The sequence below is a fragment of the Typopeltis vanoorti genome, chromosome 2 (genome assembly GCF_054136105.1).
Source record: "Typopeltis vanoorti isolate ZY-2024b chromosome 2, IOZ_Tvanoo_1.0, whole genome shotgun sequence".
Taxonomy (NCBI): Eukaryota; Metazoa; Arthropoda; class Arachnida; order Uropygi; family Thelyphonidae; genus Typopeltis; species Typopeltis vanoorti.
The window spans coordinates 42085093-42106414 of record NC_143550.1 but is presented as its reverse complement, the minus strand read 5'-3'; the positions used below and the strand labels follow the sequence as shown (position 1 = coordinate 42106414).

Genomic DNA, 21322 nt, shown 5'->3' with positions numbered 1-21322 from the left:
GTATTTCTGGCCATGAAAATCTCTGCATAATAAAGAACAGAGTAATTGTTCCTTCAATACTCACAGTATGTAATCAAGCTTTCTTCCTATATACTGAAGCATGCATTGATCACACAGATATATAAAGCACACGTGCTTTATATATCTGTGTGATCAACAAATGGAGACGTTCTGACATCACTAGTTCAGGAAAACACCCCGGGTGGCTACCGAAAATGCTGACAGGGACAGGAGTATGTTAAAATGGATGGCATGCAAAAACCGGCTGCAATTGGCACGGACCATAATGAGTTCCAGAGTGTCAATAATACCATGGGGAGCACTAATACTGTACGAAAAGAACTCTATTTATAGGTTTCCACGGAAGAATAGTGGTACACAAGCCAAACATCACAAGAATGAACAAGACAGCTCATCTGGCCTGGTGCAAGGAGCATGTGAACTGGACAATTGACCAGTGGTAAATGGTATTCTAGAGCAGTAGTTCCCAACCTTTTCCCACTTGTATGCCCTTTTAAATCCATATCTATTAATTGTACCCCTTGTTTTTAAAATAGCTGTTTTGTAAAATATATAAATATGGATGTATTTATATTTTTGGAGAAGTTCTAGAAACGTCGCAAATGAAAGTCAGTGGAACGTTTGTTATAGCAAAGGTCATTTCTTAGTAACACGTGATTGTTCTGGTAAGGAGGATGGGTGACAAAATGACACATGAACTGTGTGTAATGATTGGTAGAAGAGTGGTTTGGGGGAGGGGATTCATAGCCATACCCTCACCAATCATCATTCACTAATGTGAGCTAGTTTTGAAGTGTCTCCATTAGCAGCGATTCAAACTTAACATTTATTGTTCCATAACTAACGTTTTGCATTTTGTTTACTTGTTTTTCTGCCATTACTGATTATTTTTCGTGTACCCCTGAACGGCCCAGCACGTACCACCGGTTGGGAACCGATACTCTAGAGCAATGAATCAAGGTTCACCTGTTTTTCCAGTGTGATTGTAGGGTATAGAGGTAGCCTGGTATTGTAGGGTATAGAGGTGAATGCTTACCACAGTGTACCGACATTAAAGTTTGGTGTGGGGCGCATTCAGCTGGTTTGGAGTGAGACCACTATCGTTCGTGGTTCCATGAAGGCAGTCAGTACCTTGATATTCTTGGATAATCAGGTACTGCCTACACTGAAGTTTTTATGCAATGGACCAGTGTTATTATCAAGGCAACAATGTCCCATGCCACAAAGCTGCAGCTGTTATGGAATGGTATGAAGAGAACGACTGCCCTGGCCTGTGTAGTGTCCTGACCTCAACCCTGTTGAACACCTGTGGGATGAATTGGAGCAGTAAATGAGGTCCACAGTAGCACACTCTCAATCTGTTGCTGAACTCGGTGCTTCTTTGATGGAGGAATGGAGACAAATTCCACCTGATGTTTGCCGCACATTGGTGGAAAGCCTCCCTCAAAGGGTGCAGGAGGTGATCAAAGGTAGACATACCCGATATTAGGGTTTGCCTGCTGGTATCAATTGATACCAGCAGGACAATTATTGGTAGACAGTATATATATATATATATATATATATATATATATATATATATATATATATATATATATTGCATAAAAGTATCATATGCTTGTGTAGTCCTGTAGAAATAACATTTGCATCCATTAGGCTGCCTGAAAAAAGACCATTATAGGCTTCAATCTAGTCACCCAATAAAGGAACTCTTTCCAAGTTTGCTTACACTTTATCCAAATGGAAGCAAACAAAGTTTGTGCATGAAGTAATTTGACCTTCATTGTGGTCTCATCATTGGGAGCCAGACCCAGAAGTGATACCAAGCTTGAAGCAATGCAAAAGTCATATTTCCATATACAAGTAGACAAAAGGTGTCGCACCTTATTCTTCTTCTTCAACCTCTTGGTTCTGTCCACTGCTGGATGAAGGTCACCCCCATGGTTTTCCAGACCACTCGGTTTTCTGCCTTTCCCATCCATCTCACTCCTGCAACTTGTTCCAGTTCATCCCTCCACCTTCTTCTCGGTCTTCCTCCATCCATTGGTCTCAACTCTGTTGTTTTTCTAGTCCATCTCTCATCATTGCATCTGGCCAGCCCATCTCCACTTGCCTATTTAACATATTTTACAGTATCCATGACACCTGTTTGAGATCTTATCCAGGTATTTGTCTTCCTATCTCTTAATGTTATTTTTAGCATACTTCTCTCCAAGTGATGTTATGTTGTTCTCAGCTTTTTGTTTAGGGTTTCTGTTAAAGTCCATATTTCTCCCCTATACATTAGGACAGGGAGTATGCACTGGTTGAAAGCTTTCCTTTTGACTCATTGGGATGTCACTTCTGAATATGTCTCTCATTTTCTAATAAGCCATCAATCCGAAGTGGATTCTTTGTTCAGTCTCTTTTCTTTGGCAATCCTCAAAGGATAACCATTGGCCCAAATATGCATATGAGGTAACTTGTTCTATTTCATGGTTTTCAACTTTGACAGTTCTTTGGTTTATGTACTTATTCATCATTATTTTGTTTTTTTCTCTTTATTTTTAATCTAATTACTCTGGCAGCTTCATTTGGCTGATTTAGCTTTTCTTCAAGATTAGGACAACATCTGCAAATTTCAGATGATGCAGCCTTTCTCCATTTGTTTATTCCTTTTGTTTCCCAATCAAGGAAATTATTACAATACAGTAGAAGAAGTCTAAAGACCTCTTCTAATGCAGCTACAAATAATTTGGGAGATATAGTATCACCTTGCTGGATGCCTTTTTTTGTACCGGAAACTTTCATTAAAACTGTTTTTATATAATTTAATTACAGAAGTTGCATTTATTGTAAATATGTTTTAGTGATTCATTATATGATTTCTCAGTTCCCAGGGTTTCAAGAGCTTATTACTTGTCACACCTTATTAGTAAAATAAAATACTCTGGATTAGAGATAGATGTTGAAAGTTGTTTTTCGCTTGGTTATTACTGTAAATTAAAGATGCCAAGAAATTATATTCTTGGTTTCATCCTTTATCCAGGTGTAAGCAAACAAAGTTTGTGCACAAAGTAATTTCATGACTGGGCTACTTGTATAAAGAGGCTTTTAGTAATAAGGGAATGGAAAATTTCCAGAGTGAGTTGATCTTTAGCAGAGCCAAGTAGTTTTCTCCTGAAAACTTGTTTTTAACTCCTCATCTCAAAAAAAAAAAAAAAAAAAAAACCGTAGAACTTTATCTTTTACAGATAGTAATATAAGTGTTAGGGTTTAGAACTGCTGGATAACAGTTGTCTTTCACACTGTTTCCTAAAAAACCTTCATTCATTGCTAGTCTGGGCTCACTCTCAGTGAAGGGTTGAAGGATGGAGCCTAGCTTAAGAGAATAAATGTTAAAAGATGTGTTTTATTCTTTTTAATTTTATAAACACATCGGTGGTTCTAGCAGGAATTTGAGTGTCCACAATCTTCCAAGTACAGGTAACTCTTGTATAACACGGTACTTATACAAGGCGGTTTCGATATAAGACTGTCTACAAATTGTAGTAATCCTTTATCTTTTCATATATTTTTCAACGTGACTTAAAAATTAAATTTTATCTTAGTTAAATTTGTGCCTGTCCTAGCACATGTAGTTATAAGTAGCGAATTTATACTAGGGGAAATAGCCTTTAGCACACATGTTCATCAATTGTTTGCCGTATAAAATATTTATTGCTGAAAATTATTCTTGTTTTCTACTAGGAAAGTGCATTAAAAATCATAAGTGTGTTAATCTCAAGCTGAGCACTTTATTTTTGGCAAGTTACATACAATATGTAATGCTTTTTTATATGTAAAAAAAAAAAAAAAATTATAGTAATGGCCTCTTAGAGCGCTTTTGCAATATGGTTGAAAACGAAATTAGTGAATTAATTGATGGGGAAATAGATTTAAATGAGGAAGTGTTACAATTAATAGATGTTGAACCAAATGGGGAAGTTCTGCCAGAGATTCTGATTGCGATGAATCTGTTAAAGAATTCAGTTTAAAGAAATCAGAAGGATTGAACTTGGCAAGAAAGTTATTTTATGGATAATGATCTCTCAATGGAGTGCTCCTGAAAATTCACGAGACAATTTGATATATTTGTTTAGCTCTGTATTATGAACTTAATAAAAAAATTGCAGCACAGTTGTAAGCAAGGTCTTATTACTGGCTTCTTGATAACTAAACCAGCCGAAATATGCAATGAGAATTATACAAATGATGTCCAAGAGATATCGAGTGATGACGGCGTCCATAAATAAAGAACATCTACGAAACTAACATTTCATAGATGTTCTTCCTACTTTCCCCCAAAGGAAGTAGGCAAGGTGCTTTCAGCCCTGGTTTACTTTTTGGTGGATCAATGGGCATACAACTTCTGCCAATCTGGTTGTTCTAATCCTTAATAGGTATGTTATTGACAACTCATTTCTACAGTTGTTTTCTGTGGAATTAAAACCAGAGTTTCTCCAGGGGGGAGAGAATTCCTATTGCCCGTTTAAAAAAAAAAAATGACAAACCAGTAACTGGCCGATGAAAGGACTAAGAGAAAGTTCCTCTGGTCAGCTACTAAAATCAAGCCTGTAACTTTCTTCTGGCAAGCACTTATATGATACTTTTAGTGGGGGGGGGGGGGGTAAATTTATGGATTCAGCAGGAGTGTTACATGAGTTGTGAGGAAGTGTACAAATATGAAACTCAAGTTATTGCTTGCACTGAATACATCACTGAAGTAATCCTTTCCAGAAGGGAAGCATATATTTCCATCCCCTAAGTTCTCCAGAAAATGTGCCTTATTACTTCTTCCTAATATGGTCCTGTTGTATTTCTCATAAGATTCCAATACAATCCTTCTTACTTCTGATAATATGCAGCTAGCCTGGTTGGCCAATTGGTTAGCATATCCACTCTTTGTGATTGTCCTACTAACCACTTACCATATGTACTGCTGTAACCAGTGTCCTGGTGCAGTATGACCTTTTGATGTCTTTGTGCCATAAAAATCAAAAATAACTAACATAACTTGCTGTACCCTTCTGCTCAAATTCTGTCTAGGACACGAAGAACTTCTATAAGGTTTTTTTACATTAAGGTGACTAAGTGTCCTATTGAATTGGCAGGAAATCCCTTCCAAAAACTAGGGATTTATCTCACAAAAGAGCAGACAAGCCAGAAGAACACACACAGTTAATACTAGTTTCATAGTCTTGGTCTCATAACCTCCAGTCAAGACACTACTTCACACCTATACAACTCCTAACAATATCGATACTATCTAGAGGATGGCAGTCCACTTAACCCACCTTGCAGATAACCCAGTTTTTGCATTATGCCCTTTCTGTAGATATTGTTGTGGGTACTGGCCGCTGCCACCACCACCTTTCCTCAAAACGTATAAAATCATGAAAAGCTACTGACGAACATCCTGTTCTTTGGAGCAGCCTTCCACATAAGTTTACACCCTCTTTCCAAAAAGAAACCGAACTTTTGATAGAAAATAGAACACAGGTCAATTATAATTATTCAAATCATTTATTTCAATCAATATACTCTCCCTCAGCTTTGATACAGCATTTGGCAGCACGGTCAATTAATTCATTAAATGAGTTTTTTATATTGGTTTTTGGGATACTGTTGGGGGGTCGTGGTTACTGCCGCTTGAACGTTTTCAATGGTGTCATATCGCTTTCTTTTCATCGGCAAATGAAGTGGGGGGGGGGAAGAAGTCACAGGGTGCTAAATCAGGTGAATACAGTGAGTGATCCAACACACAAACTTGGTTTTTGCTCAAAAATTGTCTTACAATGTTCGAACGATGAGATGGTGCATTATCATGCAAAAGTGACCAGCTGCTTGCAACACGATATTCATGCCGTACGTGACGAATTCTCGCTATCAATCGCTTCAAAACTTCGAGATAAAACTCACCATTGAGCGTTTGGCCAGGCGGAACGAATTCTTTGTGGATAATGCCCTTGGAATCGTAGAAACAAATCAGCAGTCTATACCTTTGACTTCTCCAAGCAAAAAGTTACTGGTTTTGTCACCAGTAATGATCATTTCAAAGAAATTTGAGTCCTTATGAGCAATTTTAATGAGGTCCTTGCAGTGTTCAATGCAATACATTTTTTTGGTTGTCGGTCAACTTGTGGGGAACATCGCAAATTCAATTTACGAAGGCCCAAACTCTCAGTCAAAATGTTGTGCACAGTTGATTTGGAATCTTCAATCAATCTCATGGACGATTTCGGGTTATTTTTGATGAAATCATGCACTTTTTGGATGGCCCTGCTTTTCGTCGTCCTCAAGCGTCTCACGACCACTTTGAAATTGCTTAAACCACTCGTAAATGGGATAAGCATTCATCACCGTATGCTTTTTGAAGCATTTGATGCGTTTCGGTAAAACTTTTACTAAGTTGAACACAAAAGTCAAAACACTGTCACTCTTGGCACTATAACTCGGCTTCTAATGAAACAAATGTCATAAACAGTTGACACAACACTAATGAAGGTTGCCACTTTCAACAACAAAAAGATACAACAGGTGGTACCACTAGTTTCTTCTATTTTCAGAAAGTTCGGTTTCTTTTTGGACAGAGTGTACTTCTAGGAACTGTTCTATGTTTTGCAACTTTTAATGGTTGAGGCTGATATATGCATGCATATATGTGTGTGTTCATAGTTAGTGTGATAAATATCATTGTGATTTCCATAATCAAGGAAATTCACAGCAATTGGAAACGGACAGAGTAGTAGAGAAAAAGAAATTGTACAGAATGAAGCAAAGAAATTCATCTCTTTATTTCTTTCTATTTTCTGAATTTCGATATGCAAAAATGTACCTTTCAGGATAAAAAGTATAATTAGGTAAAAGGAACAACTTCAAATGCTATGAGCAATGAAGAGAAAAAATTCGACTTTTAGAAATGTAAGGGTATTGAAAATTAATATTGTGGTTTAAAGCTTAGACCATATGTTTGTTTGAAAGGTTTTGGTAAATCTAGTAAGTCTCTAAAGCCTTTTTTATGCCTCAAAGAGAATAGACAGATCTCCTTTAGCCTTAACATTTGGAAAACAAGCAGGCAGCTAGTCTTCATTCTTCAAGCCTTCACTGATAAAGAACTCATACTATCGTTGAATCAAAGCTTTTGAAGAGTACAGGAGAAAATTGCCACCATTATAAAAAAAATATATATATATATTTTTTTAGACATTGTAATCACATCTTTCCAATGGCAGTTTTTCTTTCTGAGTTTACATATAAATCTAACTTCACAGGTAGATACATTCACATACTCAACCTTCTCCCAAATCCAACATGTTATATTATAAAAATAATAAAGCAACACGTAAAAACCACAGTGATATCTTTAAAGATATCACTGTGGTTTTTACGTGTTGCTTTATTATACCTTCCTTATACAATGGCTATAATGGAACAATTAAAAAAAAAAAATAGTAATAATAATAATAGGAAGAATAATTTTTTTTTTTATCTCAACAACAGTAATATAGTTCGCCCACCGTTTGTAGGTCCCTGCTTCACGTCTTTCCAAGAATAGTCTATTCTTGCTGAAGGGGAGAAAGAAATGAAGGACGTCTGAATTGGTCGCCAACCCGCGAAATCACGTGCTTTATAGGTAAAAATTTCCAACTATTATACAAGCAACATAGTTAACTACAATAATCATAAAAGAGAAGTTAATTTTCCGACCGGTAATAATAAACAACTCAGTCCACTATACGGACTGATTACCCTATTATCGGAATGGATTCTCTTTTTTCAGAGATGCGCAGAAGTGTCGAAAGATCTCTAATCAGTGGGTGAACTATACTATTACTATTTCCTATATCCAGGGCACCTTAGGGAAAAAAAAAGAGAAGTTTTTTAAGAAATATAATCTGCACTGCTCCTGTAAAGCTGGCTGCACTTATCAGCTCCACTACGGATCAATCCCCCCCCCCTCTATTAAAAGCATGTACAAGGTTTATTGTAAGAGAGTGGGGGGGGAGAAAAGAGAGGGAGATCTAACATTCACCTTGAGGAACACAAATATATTTTGACATCAAACTGTAGTCAGTCAGGTCTAGCTCACCATGACTGATACCTTTCCTAGAATCAAATGAGAAAAAATTACTATGCTTTATTGTAGCGAATACAAATTTTACTTTTTTGTAATCAGCAGGAGATTTACTAAAAATTAAATCTTAATATGGTTATGTGAAGCTTCCCAAGATTTGGGAAACAGTAATTCTTAGACTTCATGTTGTATTCCAGATTGATATCTGTAACAAAAAATATTGGAACTATTAAGCCAATGGTATTAGTTCACTGCTGTTTCCTCTATTTCCTTCTGTGAGGGCATATTCACAAATAAGTTTCATCATCCAATTTCCCATTTTGATATCTGCTTCCAGTATTCTTAAAACTGTCTGCTATTTAAGTATATTTTTGTGTTTAGTGTTGACTATTATAATTTCTCCTTCCTTTCCCTGATCATTATTGCCTGTATATAACATCCATTTCATATATAATGTAATTGAGGTAATTTTCAGTAACATCAGTTACTGGGACATGGTATCTCCATAATTGCTCTGTTGATACTTATGCAGTAATGTCTATCTTCAATTTCAGTGAGTTTTATTTGTAAAGGAATGAAATAAAAGAAAGCACGTCATTTATGATTTTTTTTTCTCTCTAAAGGTATAAAAATAAAGTAGTGTCACAGTTTGACCCTGTATCTTATTTGTGTCCTAGTGTGTATCCAAGTGCTATATTATTAATATATAGTAAATAATATATATATATTAAGATTTACTATATTTTTATACAACAGTAACTGCATACTCAGATTAGGTCCGGGGCATATTTGTCTTATATCTATACCCTACTCAAAATTTTTCTACGATATGTGGAAAAGTTTTGCAACACGGCCTTAATACTTTTCACTGCTAATACTTTTTCCTTCAATCAAGTAAATTATGCAAGGAGTACAATTGCACGGTATCAAAATTGTTTTATTTAAAAAATACTTAAAACAGGTTTGATATGTAGTATATTCATATAAAATATCACAAAATACATACTTTAATAAAAAGTACATAAACAGAAGTACTGGAAATCTCTCTCTCCTTCTTACATGAAATTATACAGGAATATACAAAAATATAATGTCAGTGTTAGGTAACTAAAAGTAAAAACAGGATACTTTCATCTTAGAAAGGTTCCTTCTGATATTACTCTTAAGTAAAACCAAAATATTACTGTATTTTTCTATGCACCTAATAACTCTGCCTTACTAATTTAAAGATGAAAATGTCAAATTTTTAAAATTATAATACATGACTTTGAAATCCAAAGGTAAACAATCTACTAACTGTTTCTTTGATACAGATAAGTAATAAAGAACATATTTGTAGTAAGGAAGCATTACTCCATGTTTTTATTGCAGAATATTTATAATTTTAACATTTCATTAATGTCCCAAATTTTTTCCATAGACTCAAATCTGGCATCATACACTTTGTACCATTACTTTTAGCATAGAAATTGTCTTGTTGGATACTTTTTTTTTTTTTTTTTTTGTAAACAGGTATTTAATGCATACAATTTGAGAAATTGCAATTATTCAAAAGGCACTACTACTTAAAGCTATTTAAAAATATTACTTTAAAAAAATACTATAAAGATGAGTCAAACATCCTTTTATTCATGTAAAAGAACGCTTGACTATTCATTTCCAACATGTTGTCACTAACGTTAGAAAGTTCATGGGAAGTAGTAGAAACAGAAAGCAGAATTTATTTTGTATTAGAAATACAGCCAAATTATTATGGGAGGTAGATAAAAAAAAAAACCTAGGGCAAAATTTGTCAAGAGGAAAGAGAAATCAAGGAATTCACTGAAGATATTTAATACCTGTCACTGATAAGACTTACTTTTTAATGGTGATTGTCATATATTGTTTGAAATTGTTAGATCCTGAATGGACGAAACTTTAAGAAACTATTCATTCAGAATCTAACATGAAAATTTGGCTAACTCAGATAATACCTAGTTAACAGCACACAGTTCTGAATTTATGTTGTATAGAAAGTTGTGTATAACATGTAAATCGCATTAGAAAAATCTTGTAGTTGAAAACTTAACTGGAGGATTGTCGGATTAATGAATTTGTAATAAGGAAAACGTAGTATAATCTTGTCTCAGTAAGTCGCCAAAGAAGTTAAGAGTACCAGTGTAAAGGATGAGTTAAATATGCACGTATCGGCCGTAATGTCGCAAGCGCGATTCCCTAGAATACAGCAGCCAGGACTTTGAGGATCATCTTGAGGGCATGAAATATAAGGCAATGTGCACGATAATGCGAGGCTTTTTTCTGGTTGTCCCTGACTTCTCAAGGATTCCTGACTAGCGGACAGAGAAGGGATGAGTGAGAGGGTCCCATAATGCCGGATAGTGGACAGCACACTGAGCATGCTGAACAAGATTCCATGACGAGCAGCATGCGAATCGTAGGCCTACGCAGAAATTATGCCAATCGCCAGATGTCCCATTCAAGTAGGAGCAAAGACAACGAGATGTTCGAGTCTGGAAGAATGTAAAACGGACGATGTAGTCATAAGCCTAACGCAGAAACGACCGATCGAAGGAGGACCCAAATAACACGTGGCCGTTAAGACCTACAGAAAAAAATTGGGTAACGTAAAGACCTTTACTATATGTTTGAATGAGACAGAATTTAATGTTAAATTATAGTAAGTGGGCTTATAAGAATTTGTGATGTGAGATAGAGTATTTCTGCTGAACAAAGGAATGTCAGAAGTGAAATTTTAGCTGCATGTGACTGAGATTATATGTGAATTTGTAATTTTGTAGATGATCTATACCAGAATAGTAACGGGTTGTGAATGTCTTTAAATGTAGCATGCAATAAGAGTTTGATTTAGTTAACGTAGTTAGCCAGTTTTAATGTTTTATAGTTTGTGTGTGATTAGTATTTTGATCGTTAGTGTTTTGTTGATTTAGCATTGAGTAACTAACTTAACAAGAGATTTTGAAAAGTTTGTATCCTATTCCAATTATAATTGTAAAGTGTAATTTGTTCCAATAAATGTGTAAAAATAATCATAATTTAAAATTCTGAATATTTTTACGTATTGGTTATGTTAGAATGTTTATTAGTTTTAATTTCATAACATGCACTGTCAGCACTTGCGATGTGCCCGTTATGGAAATTTTTTTGTTAAAAGTGATATGTAAAGCAGTTAAAAATGTATGTACTTACCGGATTTGATTAGTTGCGTTACTTTAAACAAATTTTATTATGGTTTGAAATATTAAGTTTTGTGTTTTATGAGGACATTCTCTTGTCGCTAACGGAGACAAAGTGTCAGCCATTATACAGTACTTAGTTTCTCGCTTGTCACGGAGTGCACATGCTCACCGAGAAGTTTGATGAGGGATTGACAGCTGCCAAGAAAGCGTTTGGGTATCTGAGTAATGCCTGTAAACAAAAGAGCGTTCGGAAGGAATTGAGAACAGGCCGGCAGACATTTAGGTTTGGAAGGAACTTAAGTTTTTAAAGTGACAGTCAGAGGAAAATTAATAGTATATTCCGAAAAAGGAATCGTGGAACTATTAAGTTTTAATGTGGAATAAGTATGTGGATAAATAAAAGGGAAATATTGCTATAAATAGTTTTAAAAGGAATACTGGAGGAAACACTAATTGAAAGATTTATAGTAGATTCCGAAAAAGGGAATCGTAGAGCTGTAAGTGAATTTTTTTTTATTGGAAGAGTTAAGACTGTCAATAAGCATTTAGTGAATAAAAGAAGAATTTGCTGTTTACGTTCTAAAGGAATGTTCGAGAAAACTCTGATTAGGAAGTTTCATCTGTATTAAGGACGCCGGTTCTGACTATTATTTCTACTGAAGAAAAGAGAAAGAATTAAGTCAGGAAGAATTAATGTGTGTTACATAAGTGATGAGAAAGGATCGTGTAAAAATGAAGAATAAGATCATATATCTTCTGAAAAGGGCCTTGACAGAGAGAGAAACTGGCTATGAACATTTTGTCATTTTGAAAACAAAGTGTTTAGTCTTAAGTGTAAGTTTATTTTAAAAAGGCCTTGGATCCAATTAGTTATAGTTATGTAATATTTTTTGAAGTGTATATATATTGTTTTTGTTTTATTAAATTTGTTTATTTTGTATTTTGGTCTTGAGTCAGTGATTATTTGGATTCTGAAAGAAAGAGTTAAGATCATTGCACCAATTGGAGTGAACCCTTGTGCATATAATAATATATAGGTACACTCGGTAATAAATAAAAAAATAATTGTTAGAAACAGATCATCTCTATGGTAGGATTAATATTAAGATAATATCTATGAATATCCTTATCTATATGAAAATCCACCAATTATTAACACGTTTTGTTGTATATGCCTGACTTCGAGAATTCAAATTACCACTTACAAAAATTCAGAACCATAGCGGGAGGGAACTTAACGAAAGTATTTTGAGTGATAGATTATTGCAATTAGTACCAGTATCTATTTAGTGTATATTAGAATGAATGCCAATTAACCTAGGAACATTCCCTGAATTTGAATAAGCTCATATTATTAGGACTCTGGCTGGCGCAGCAATAAAAAATAAATTTGCCAGTGTCCGAAAAGGCACACATAAAGAGGTGTATAAAAGAGGAGTTTGTAAGACAGATGAAATAAGATAAGTGTTGAGATAAGATTAGATTAAACGGAATAAAGTTAAGAATAGATAAGAATAAATAAATGGTAAGAAAGATTTTATAACAAAATCCTTACTAACTATGGTAAAAGTTTGGATGTGTGTGTGTGCGTGCTTTGCAACCAAAAATGAAATAAATCAGTTTTCCTAGTAGTGATATTGTACAGCATTTTAAGTGGATAGTTTTTCTGTTTGCATAAAAAATATACTTTGACTGTTAACTATGCAAGTTTTTTACAATCTGGAAAGAGTTCAAAACAGTGCTATCATTAGTTGGGGTCTTAATCAACAGCACTATTAGCAGGAAATCATACAGACTCCCAGAAAGAGCACAGAGTCTAAGCAGTGCAATGCCAAGCAATCCATTCCAAAGGTTTTCATAAGCTCATGATTACTTTCATCATATTTATTACCCTCTTTTTTAAAAACTATTATTACATATTTCTGAAATAACTCAGTAACAAACATTTTAAGGCAGTTTAATTCAAGAAGTTAGGTTTAATCAACCGAATACAGACCAAAAGGTTTTATCCTACCTCAACCAGCAAACACTGCGATATATTTGTCACAGAAACTATATTATATTCCCAAACACAAGAACTTAATTCATTACTAGTAAACAAATTTATTTCCCAATCTTAAAGAAAGACTGCCAAATATATCAACCATCTTATTTCAGTAGCACGCTTTACATCCAAGTTTCACATTGTACATTACTGTACAATAGTTAAGTAATGTAGCAGAATAAGATATCTCATATATAATATTGCTTTATATTACTTGCAAGAATGGTGAAATTTGTAGAAAATTTTTCTTGCTTTTATAAGATAAGTTTCTTGAAAATAACTTATTACAGTATTCTGAATAAATAAATCTCTACTATGTATTTTATTAGAAATATGGTTAATATTGGATTTTTGAATATAAAAATTACTGCATGGTTGACTTTATAAAATAGATGCTGTTCACTGATTACTATCCACAGTCTGTCAACTTCTCATTGGGATCCAAACACAAGTACTGGCCTTGAGAAAGTGTTTGAAGGTTGCTGCTACCAAATCATTAAGTATGTATTCAGGGGAACAGGACATTAATGTAGCAAGTGGCTGAATACAGTAAAAAAGCCTCCAATGATGAACCAATCATTTTACGAATGCACCGACGATCACGTGAGCCAATGTTATCTCCACAGTTGTTGAGTGGTTTGCATCAGTGAGTTTGGTTCTATTCAAGTGCTGTGAATCCACTCTTTGTGTGTATTGTAATTTCGATAAATTTACTCGAATTCAAAGCATTTTTTTTTGTTTTTTGTTTTTTATTCAGTTATGGTGTTTATTTAATAATTAGTTAAAATGGCTCCTAAAAAGTGAGTGATGAAAATAAACAGAAAAAGAGCACCCAGACCAACTACTACAAGAAAGAACTTATAGCTAAATGGAACTCATATTTGCTGAACTTTCTGAAGATTATAACATGGCAAAATCAACAATCTGTACTATTATTAAAAATAGAGATGTGATTAAAAAGGCTGATGTTGTGAAAGGAGTGAAAACTTTGTATCCTAAAAGATCTCAGGCTGTTGAGGAAATGGAGACTTTTATTAGTGTGGATTAATGAAAAACAAATGGCAGGTGACAGTATTTTGGAGGCAATAATTTACAAAAAAGCTAAGCGACTACATAGTGACTTTAAGCATTCAATCCCTGAATCTAGTGATGATTTTAAAGCTAGTAGGAGATGGTTTGAGCATTTTAAAAAGAGAACTGGGATCCATAGTGTAGTAAGGCATGGAAAGGCTGCTAATCAATTTGTGGATTGAATTTAAAACTTATGTAGGGATGGAAGGATTATTCCTCAGCAAGTGTTTGTCACAAGACAGGACTAGAAAAAGATGCCTAAGCGAACTTATATCACACACGAAAAGAAAGCACTTCCAGGACACGAACCGATGAAGGAATGGTTCACTCTCTTGTTGTGTGGTAATGCTAGTGGTGACTATAAAATTAAACCGTTGTTAATGTTTCATTAAGAAAATCCCAGTGTTTAAATCAATGTAATAAAAAGTGAACTAGATATGATGCACAGATCTAACAGTAAGTCTTGGGTAACAAGGCAGTTTTTTATAAAGTGTTTTCCCCCAGTGTAAAAAAAAACTACCTTGAAAAGAACAATCTACCTTTGAAAGCACTTCTTGTGTTCACTGTTGGAGCAGATTATTATTCCTTTCCTAACCACATCATAATTCTACTTTCAGTATGTTGTCCATGTGGTATAAATTCTCCCTCGCATCTATCCTATAAAACCCCTTGACCAACCTACAACAACATTCATTTAAACCATTTTTTATTATGATTCTCGTAGAAAGGCTTACACGCTGGTTATACATACTTATTAAATTACTTAAGGAATTTATAACGTACAAATGATATAAATTAAAATTAAACTTTAATCTATATTCCAATATTTCGGCAACGTCACGTTGCCATTTTCACAGGAACTTAAAATAAAGACACGTGCACGCAGGCACTACACACAGTAACTGAGGATGAAGCAGGAAGCTGTTGTTTCTCCTAAAAGTCCAGAAGGCGCTCCCTAGCGGGCTATGTACATATTCTCAGCCGTTGGGCTGAAGGTCTTCTGATGTAAGTCTCCCAAATTTGTTGAGGTTTTGGCATGTTTCTTAGGGCTGGGGCTGATTCCATGAATAGCCTTTCAAATTTGAATTTACTACGGTGTATTACCATGGCGAGTATTCAGAGCATGCAAGACCAGAGTGGCTGTACTAGTGAAAATGGATGTAGTCCTTGTGTTCTGAAATTCTGATGTTCACTATCCTGCCTATTTGGCCAAAGTAGGACAGCTTACAACTGCAAGGGACCTGGTATACACCAGGTAGGTGGTTGGTCTTTAGTGGAGCAGATAACGGATGCCAATTTTTTATATGGTCTGTAACGAGATGTCAAGTTATGTTTTTTTAGGATTTTGGTAATTTTTTCAAAGATGCCATGGATGTAGGGAATGATGATGGATTTAGAATAATCCTTGTTGTGAAGGGGTGGTTAACTGGTGTCAATATTTTTTGGATTTTTTTGGAGAAGTAGCCATTGGCTGAGAAAGTGTTAAGGATGCGGTTTAGTTCCGTGGTTAGGGCATTGTCATTTGAACAGATAAGTTTAGCCTTGTTGTGTAGTGTCTTAATAACTCCATATTGTTGTAGAGAGAGAGGGGGGGGGGAAGAGATTGTTGGTGAATGTATCTGCCTGTATGGGTGGGTTTTCTATAAACTGAGAAAACTAAGGTTCCATCAGGCTGGCATGTTAGTAGTGTGTCTAAGAAAGGGAGGCTGTTATTTTTCTCCTTTTCCAGGGTGAACTTGATTCTGGGGTGTTGTATGTTAAGAAGGAGAGGAGTGTATCAGAGCCATGTAGCCAAATAGCGAACACATCATCAACATAGCAAAGCCATATAGTTGGTTTCTGTGGTGCAGAGTTTAAGGCTTTCTCTTCAAAAGTCTCCATCAAAACGTTGGCCAAGGGTGGGAAGAATGGTGAACCCATGGCTGTCCCCTTTATTTGTTTGTAGAATTTTCCTTGCCAAACGAAATAGCCTGAGTTCATAGCGAATTGAAATAGGGCTGAGATATCAGGAGGAAATTTAGCTTGGATTACCGTATATTATCGCGTATAATGCGAAAAATTTATGGTAAAAAATACTACTTAAAGTTAGGGGTTCGCATTATATGCGGATCCTAAAAAAAATATGCCTATGCAACCAAATCTACTTGACCCACTCGCATTTGGCGACCGAGCGTGCATCGTATCTGCACATGCGCTCTCCGTCGCCAAATGATAGGTATATCGTTAGGCACAGTTAGGTATATCAGTTTAACCACAGTTCATTTTAAATATTATTCGTTAAACAAACCTAGCCAACAGAAACGTAAACGTTCATCTTTTGAAGCAGGATTTAAATTGCGTGTCATGCAGTTTGCAGAAGAACATAATAACAGTGTTGCTATGAGAGAATTTGGTGTAACAGAGAGTAATATTAGACTTTGGCGTAAGCAAAAAGACAATCTTGAAAAAATCTCCAAAACGAAACATGCCCATCGTGGAGATGTAGCATCCTTTCCAGAACTCGAAGAAGAGCTAAATGAATGGATTCTGACACAATGACATTATAGTAACAAGAAATGCAATTCGTTTTCGAGCTCTACAACTCAAGAATGGTAAATTCAAGGACACACCAGGTATTTTATCTTTTCTTGCTGCACCTGGGTGGTGCAACAGATTTATGGAACGCAAAGCATTAACATTACAAAACCGAACAAAAATTGCGCAGAAGTTACCAAAGCAGCTTGAAGAAAAAGTGCAGTCCTTCCATAAATTTATCATAAAATTACGGAAGTGTCACGGATATGAACTTTCCCAAATTGGCAATATGGATGAGACGCCCATGTACTTTTGATATGCCTGGGAATCAAACAGTAAACTCAGTTGGTGAAAAAGGGTATCTTCATAAAAACAAAGGTACATGAAAAAACGCATTTTACTGTTGTTCTAGCATGCATGGCAGACGGAACCAAATTAAAGCCAACAGTGATATTTAAAAGGAAGAAAATTCCGAAGCATATGAAATTTCCACCAAGTGTAATTGTTTGCGCCAATCAGAAAGGTTGGATGGATGAAGGTGCACAATTGTGGCTGGATCAAGTATGGAACATACGTCCAGGTAGCTTGTTACGTCAACAAAGCATGCTAGTCGGGGATATGTTTCGGGCGCATTTAACAGAGGCAAGCAAAGAGAAAGCACATGAGCTACGTACAGACCTAGCAGTCATACCGGGTGGTCTAACTTCCGTTTTGCAGCCGCTTGATGTCAGCTTGAATAAGCCATTTAAAGATCACTTACGTGAAAAATGGAGAGAATGGATGTCATCTGGATTGGTTTGGTGAAGAAAAGGGTGGGAATTTTCAGAAGCCTGAGATCACCCTAGTCACCAGCTGGGTTAAAGAAGCATGGGATTCGATACCATCTGAAATGATTCAACACTCATTTCTTAAATGTTGAATAACTAATTCAATGGATGGATCCGAAGATCACGTCATATAAGAAAGCGAGGATGACGCACAACAAATTGGAGAGCATGAAGACGATGACAACTGCTATGCTGTTGACGCAATCCCTACAGATGAATTTATAAATGAAATGTTTGACGACTCAAAAGATGAAGAATTTAAAGGATTTTGACATTTTGTTTTAAAATAAATATTTCTTTTGTTAACTCGTCTTGTATTTTGACATTTTGTTTTTAAATAAATATTTCTTTCGTTAATTCATAATGTTATGGAACAAGATTAACAGATCACATTATACGTGGACATGGCATTTTAGGGCTAGTTTTCAAATAAAATTTCTAGTTTGCATTATACGCAATAATATACGGTAGCTCTAAGATTTCTTTGAGTGTGACATTTGTGAATTAGGAGGAGACGTCAAAACTGATCATTATGTCAGTATGTAGGAGAAGGCTCTCCGAATTAATAACCATGCCAGCCAGTCTTTGCTACGAGAACAAATCGCCAGTATATGCTGTCTCCTAGCTAACACTAATTTAGCGATACGGCTGCTCGAAGAAGAGGAAGTTTCTAGCGCTTTAAACCACGAACTTTGGTCAAATCTTATACGACATCTCGTGCACTGCTGCTGATAAAGAATTTAAAAAAGTACAAGGTCGACATATCAAGAAGTTTGAGAAATTAAAAAAGACCTCTACCTCCAAACCAAAACTTCTTACCGACACTGTGGTGGTCAACCTTTCTTCAGTTATTTTGAAGCCTGAAGCACTCAACGCTCTCTCACGTGGCCACAACTTTGCCATTGCTCCCAGAAAATTACCGGCTGAGAATATAATGATCCAAATTGAACGCGGAATCCCACCTTCCAAACCACGTGGCCAACGATATTATATTGGATGTAGCTTGTGTTCTCACCAAAGCTAGACCACCAAAAACCAACATATCCAATAAGGAATATAAATCGCTGCAGAAATTAGAGAAAAACAAAGAAACAATAATCACCAAAGCGGATAAAAGTATGCCACAGTAGTACTTAACCAAATGGACTACACAGGTAAGCTTAAAGCTCTATTATTAGATCGGGCTACTTACCTCCCTATTGAGTACAATCCCACCAACTCACAAATTAGAAAACTCCACAGGCTCCTTAAGAAGGTCACTTCTTGGCCTGTAAAAGTCACTAACAAATTAAAACCATTTAACTCCATACCACCTATATATATATATGGACTCCCAAAAATACAGCATTGATTCCCCCACATACAAATTAGCTAAACATTTGGCCAAAGTGCCCACACACTATACTTGCAACACACCATCACACATAAAATACTCGGCCATTTCAAAGCCAGCATAGAAATCCAGCATACTGACATAATGGTCAGTTTTGACGTCTCCTCCTTATTCACAAATGTCCCACTCAAAGAAACCTTAGAGCTAATCCAAGCTAAGTTTCCTCCCAATATCTCAGCCCTATTTCAATTCACTATGAACTCAGGCTATTTCGTTTGGCATGGAAAATTCTACAAACAAAGAGAGAGGACAGCCATGGATTCACCACACTTTCCACCCTTGGCCAACTTTTTTATGGAGACTTTTGAAGAGAAATCCTTAAACTCTGCACCACAGAAACCAACTATATGGCTTTGCTACATTGATGATGTGTTTGCTATTTGGCCACATGGCTCTGATACACTCCTCTCCTTCCTAACACACCTAAACAACCAACACCCCAGAATCAAGTTCACCCTGGAAAAGGAGAAAAATAACAGCCTCCCTTTCTTAGACAACTAGTCGCCCACCAGCCTGATGGAACCTTAGTTTTCTCAGTTTATAGAAAACCCACCCATACAGGCAGATACATTCACCAACAATCTCTTCCCTCTCTCTCTCACAACAATATGGAGTTATTAAGGCACTACACAACAGGGCTAAACTTATCTGTTCAAATCACAATGCTCTAACCACGGAACTAAACCACATCCTCAACACTTCCTCAGCCAATGGCTACTTCCCCCAAAAAAATCCAAAAAATATTGACACCAGTTAACCACAACCTCCCCCTTCACAACAAGGATTATTCTAAATCCATCATCATTCCCTACATCCATGGCACCTTGGAAAAAATTACTAAAATCCTAAAAAAACATAACTTGACATCTTGTTACAGAGCATATAAAAAATTGGCATCCCTTATCCTTGCAGCTGTAAGCTGTCCTACTTTAACCAAACAGGCAGGACAGCGAACATCTGAATTTCAGAACACAAGGACTACATCCGTTTTCACCAGTACAGCCACTCTGGTCTTGCAGACCATGCTCTGGATACTCGCCACAGAATACGGTAGAAGAAAGCCACAGTAATACACCGTAGTAAATTCAAATTAGAAAGGCTATTCATGGAATCAGCCTCAGCCCTAAGAAACATGCCAGACTTCTCCAAATTTTGGAGATTTACACCAAAAGACCTTCAGCCCAATGGCCGAGAATACGTACATAGCCTGCTTGGATCACTATCAAGACTTTTAGGAGAAACAACAGCTTCGTTCTCAGTTACTGTCCAGTTACTGTTCTCAGTTCTTATCCAGCCCATGGATCAGAAAAACTTTCAAAAAACTTTATACAAAGGTGCTTCGAAGTGACATCTGACCCTCAGGGACTTTTGGAAAAAGCACTTTAACATCTTGCATTGTTTGAGGATTTTAAATAAAGCATGGAGAGAGGGGAGTTTCTTTAAAAACTATGAACTCAGCATGTAAAAAATTGTGGCCTGAGTGTGTGTGACAAGCACAGATTTTGAAGGTTTTCCTGCAGAATCTGTGGTTCATGAAATTGTTTGTCTGGGTAGATCTAAGGGATTAGAAGTGGATGTAGAGGAGTTAGTGGAAGATCATCAAAGAGCACTTACCACTGTAGAGTTGAAAGAACTGCAAAAGGAGCAGCATGAGGAAACTGATTAATCTCTTGGTAGGTGATAATATCTGGTAAGAGATTAAGTGATCTATCTCACTGAAGAAGAGTGATTTCTCTGTTGTTAGCAGAACTGATATGTTTAATTCACAGAAGCTGTTATAGTCCGACCACAGAAGGGAGAGCTCTCGTGGGGAGAAAGAAAGAAGGTGATTAATGAATTGGTCAACAACAACTGAAATCATATAGGTAAAATTTTCCAATTGTTATACAAGCAAAGTAGCTACCACTTTAAAAACTACAATGATCATAAAAGAGAAGCTAATTTTCCAACATGTAATCATAACTCATCCCACAATATGGATTGATTACCCTATTATCGGAATGGATTCTCCTCTTGTTGACATGTGCAGAAGTGTTGAAGGGTCTCATATCTGTGAGCATACTATATAAATTTGAATGTCTTATTTAGATAAAGCTCAGACTATTGTATCCCAACTTAAATTGCAATGGCTGCCCTTCTTCTTCACCAAAAGGCTGGGAG

General features: G+C 35.9%; 1 protein-coding gene across 1 annotated transcript in view; it reads left to right on the top strand.

The window, feature by feature from the left end:
* LOC150108965 (uncharacterized) overlaps positions 1–14999 on the top strand; it is a 127399-nt gene extending 112400 nt beyond the window's left edge. Inside the window, exon 4 of the transcript XR_016550131.1 lies at positions 13777–14999. The gene's annotated coding sequence lies outside the window, so the exon portion shown is untranslated. The remainder of the gene's footprint in view (positions 1–13776) is intronic.
* Positions 15000–21322: the final 6323 nt, after the last annotated feature.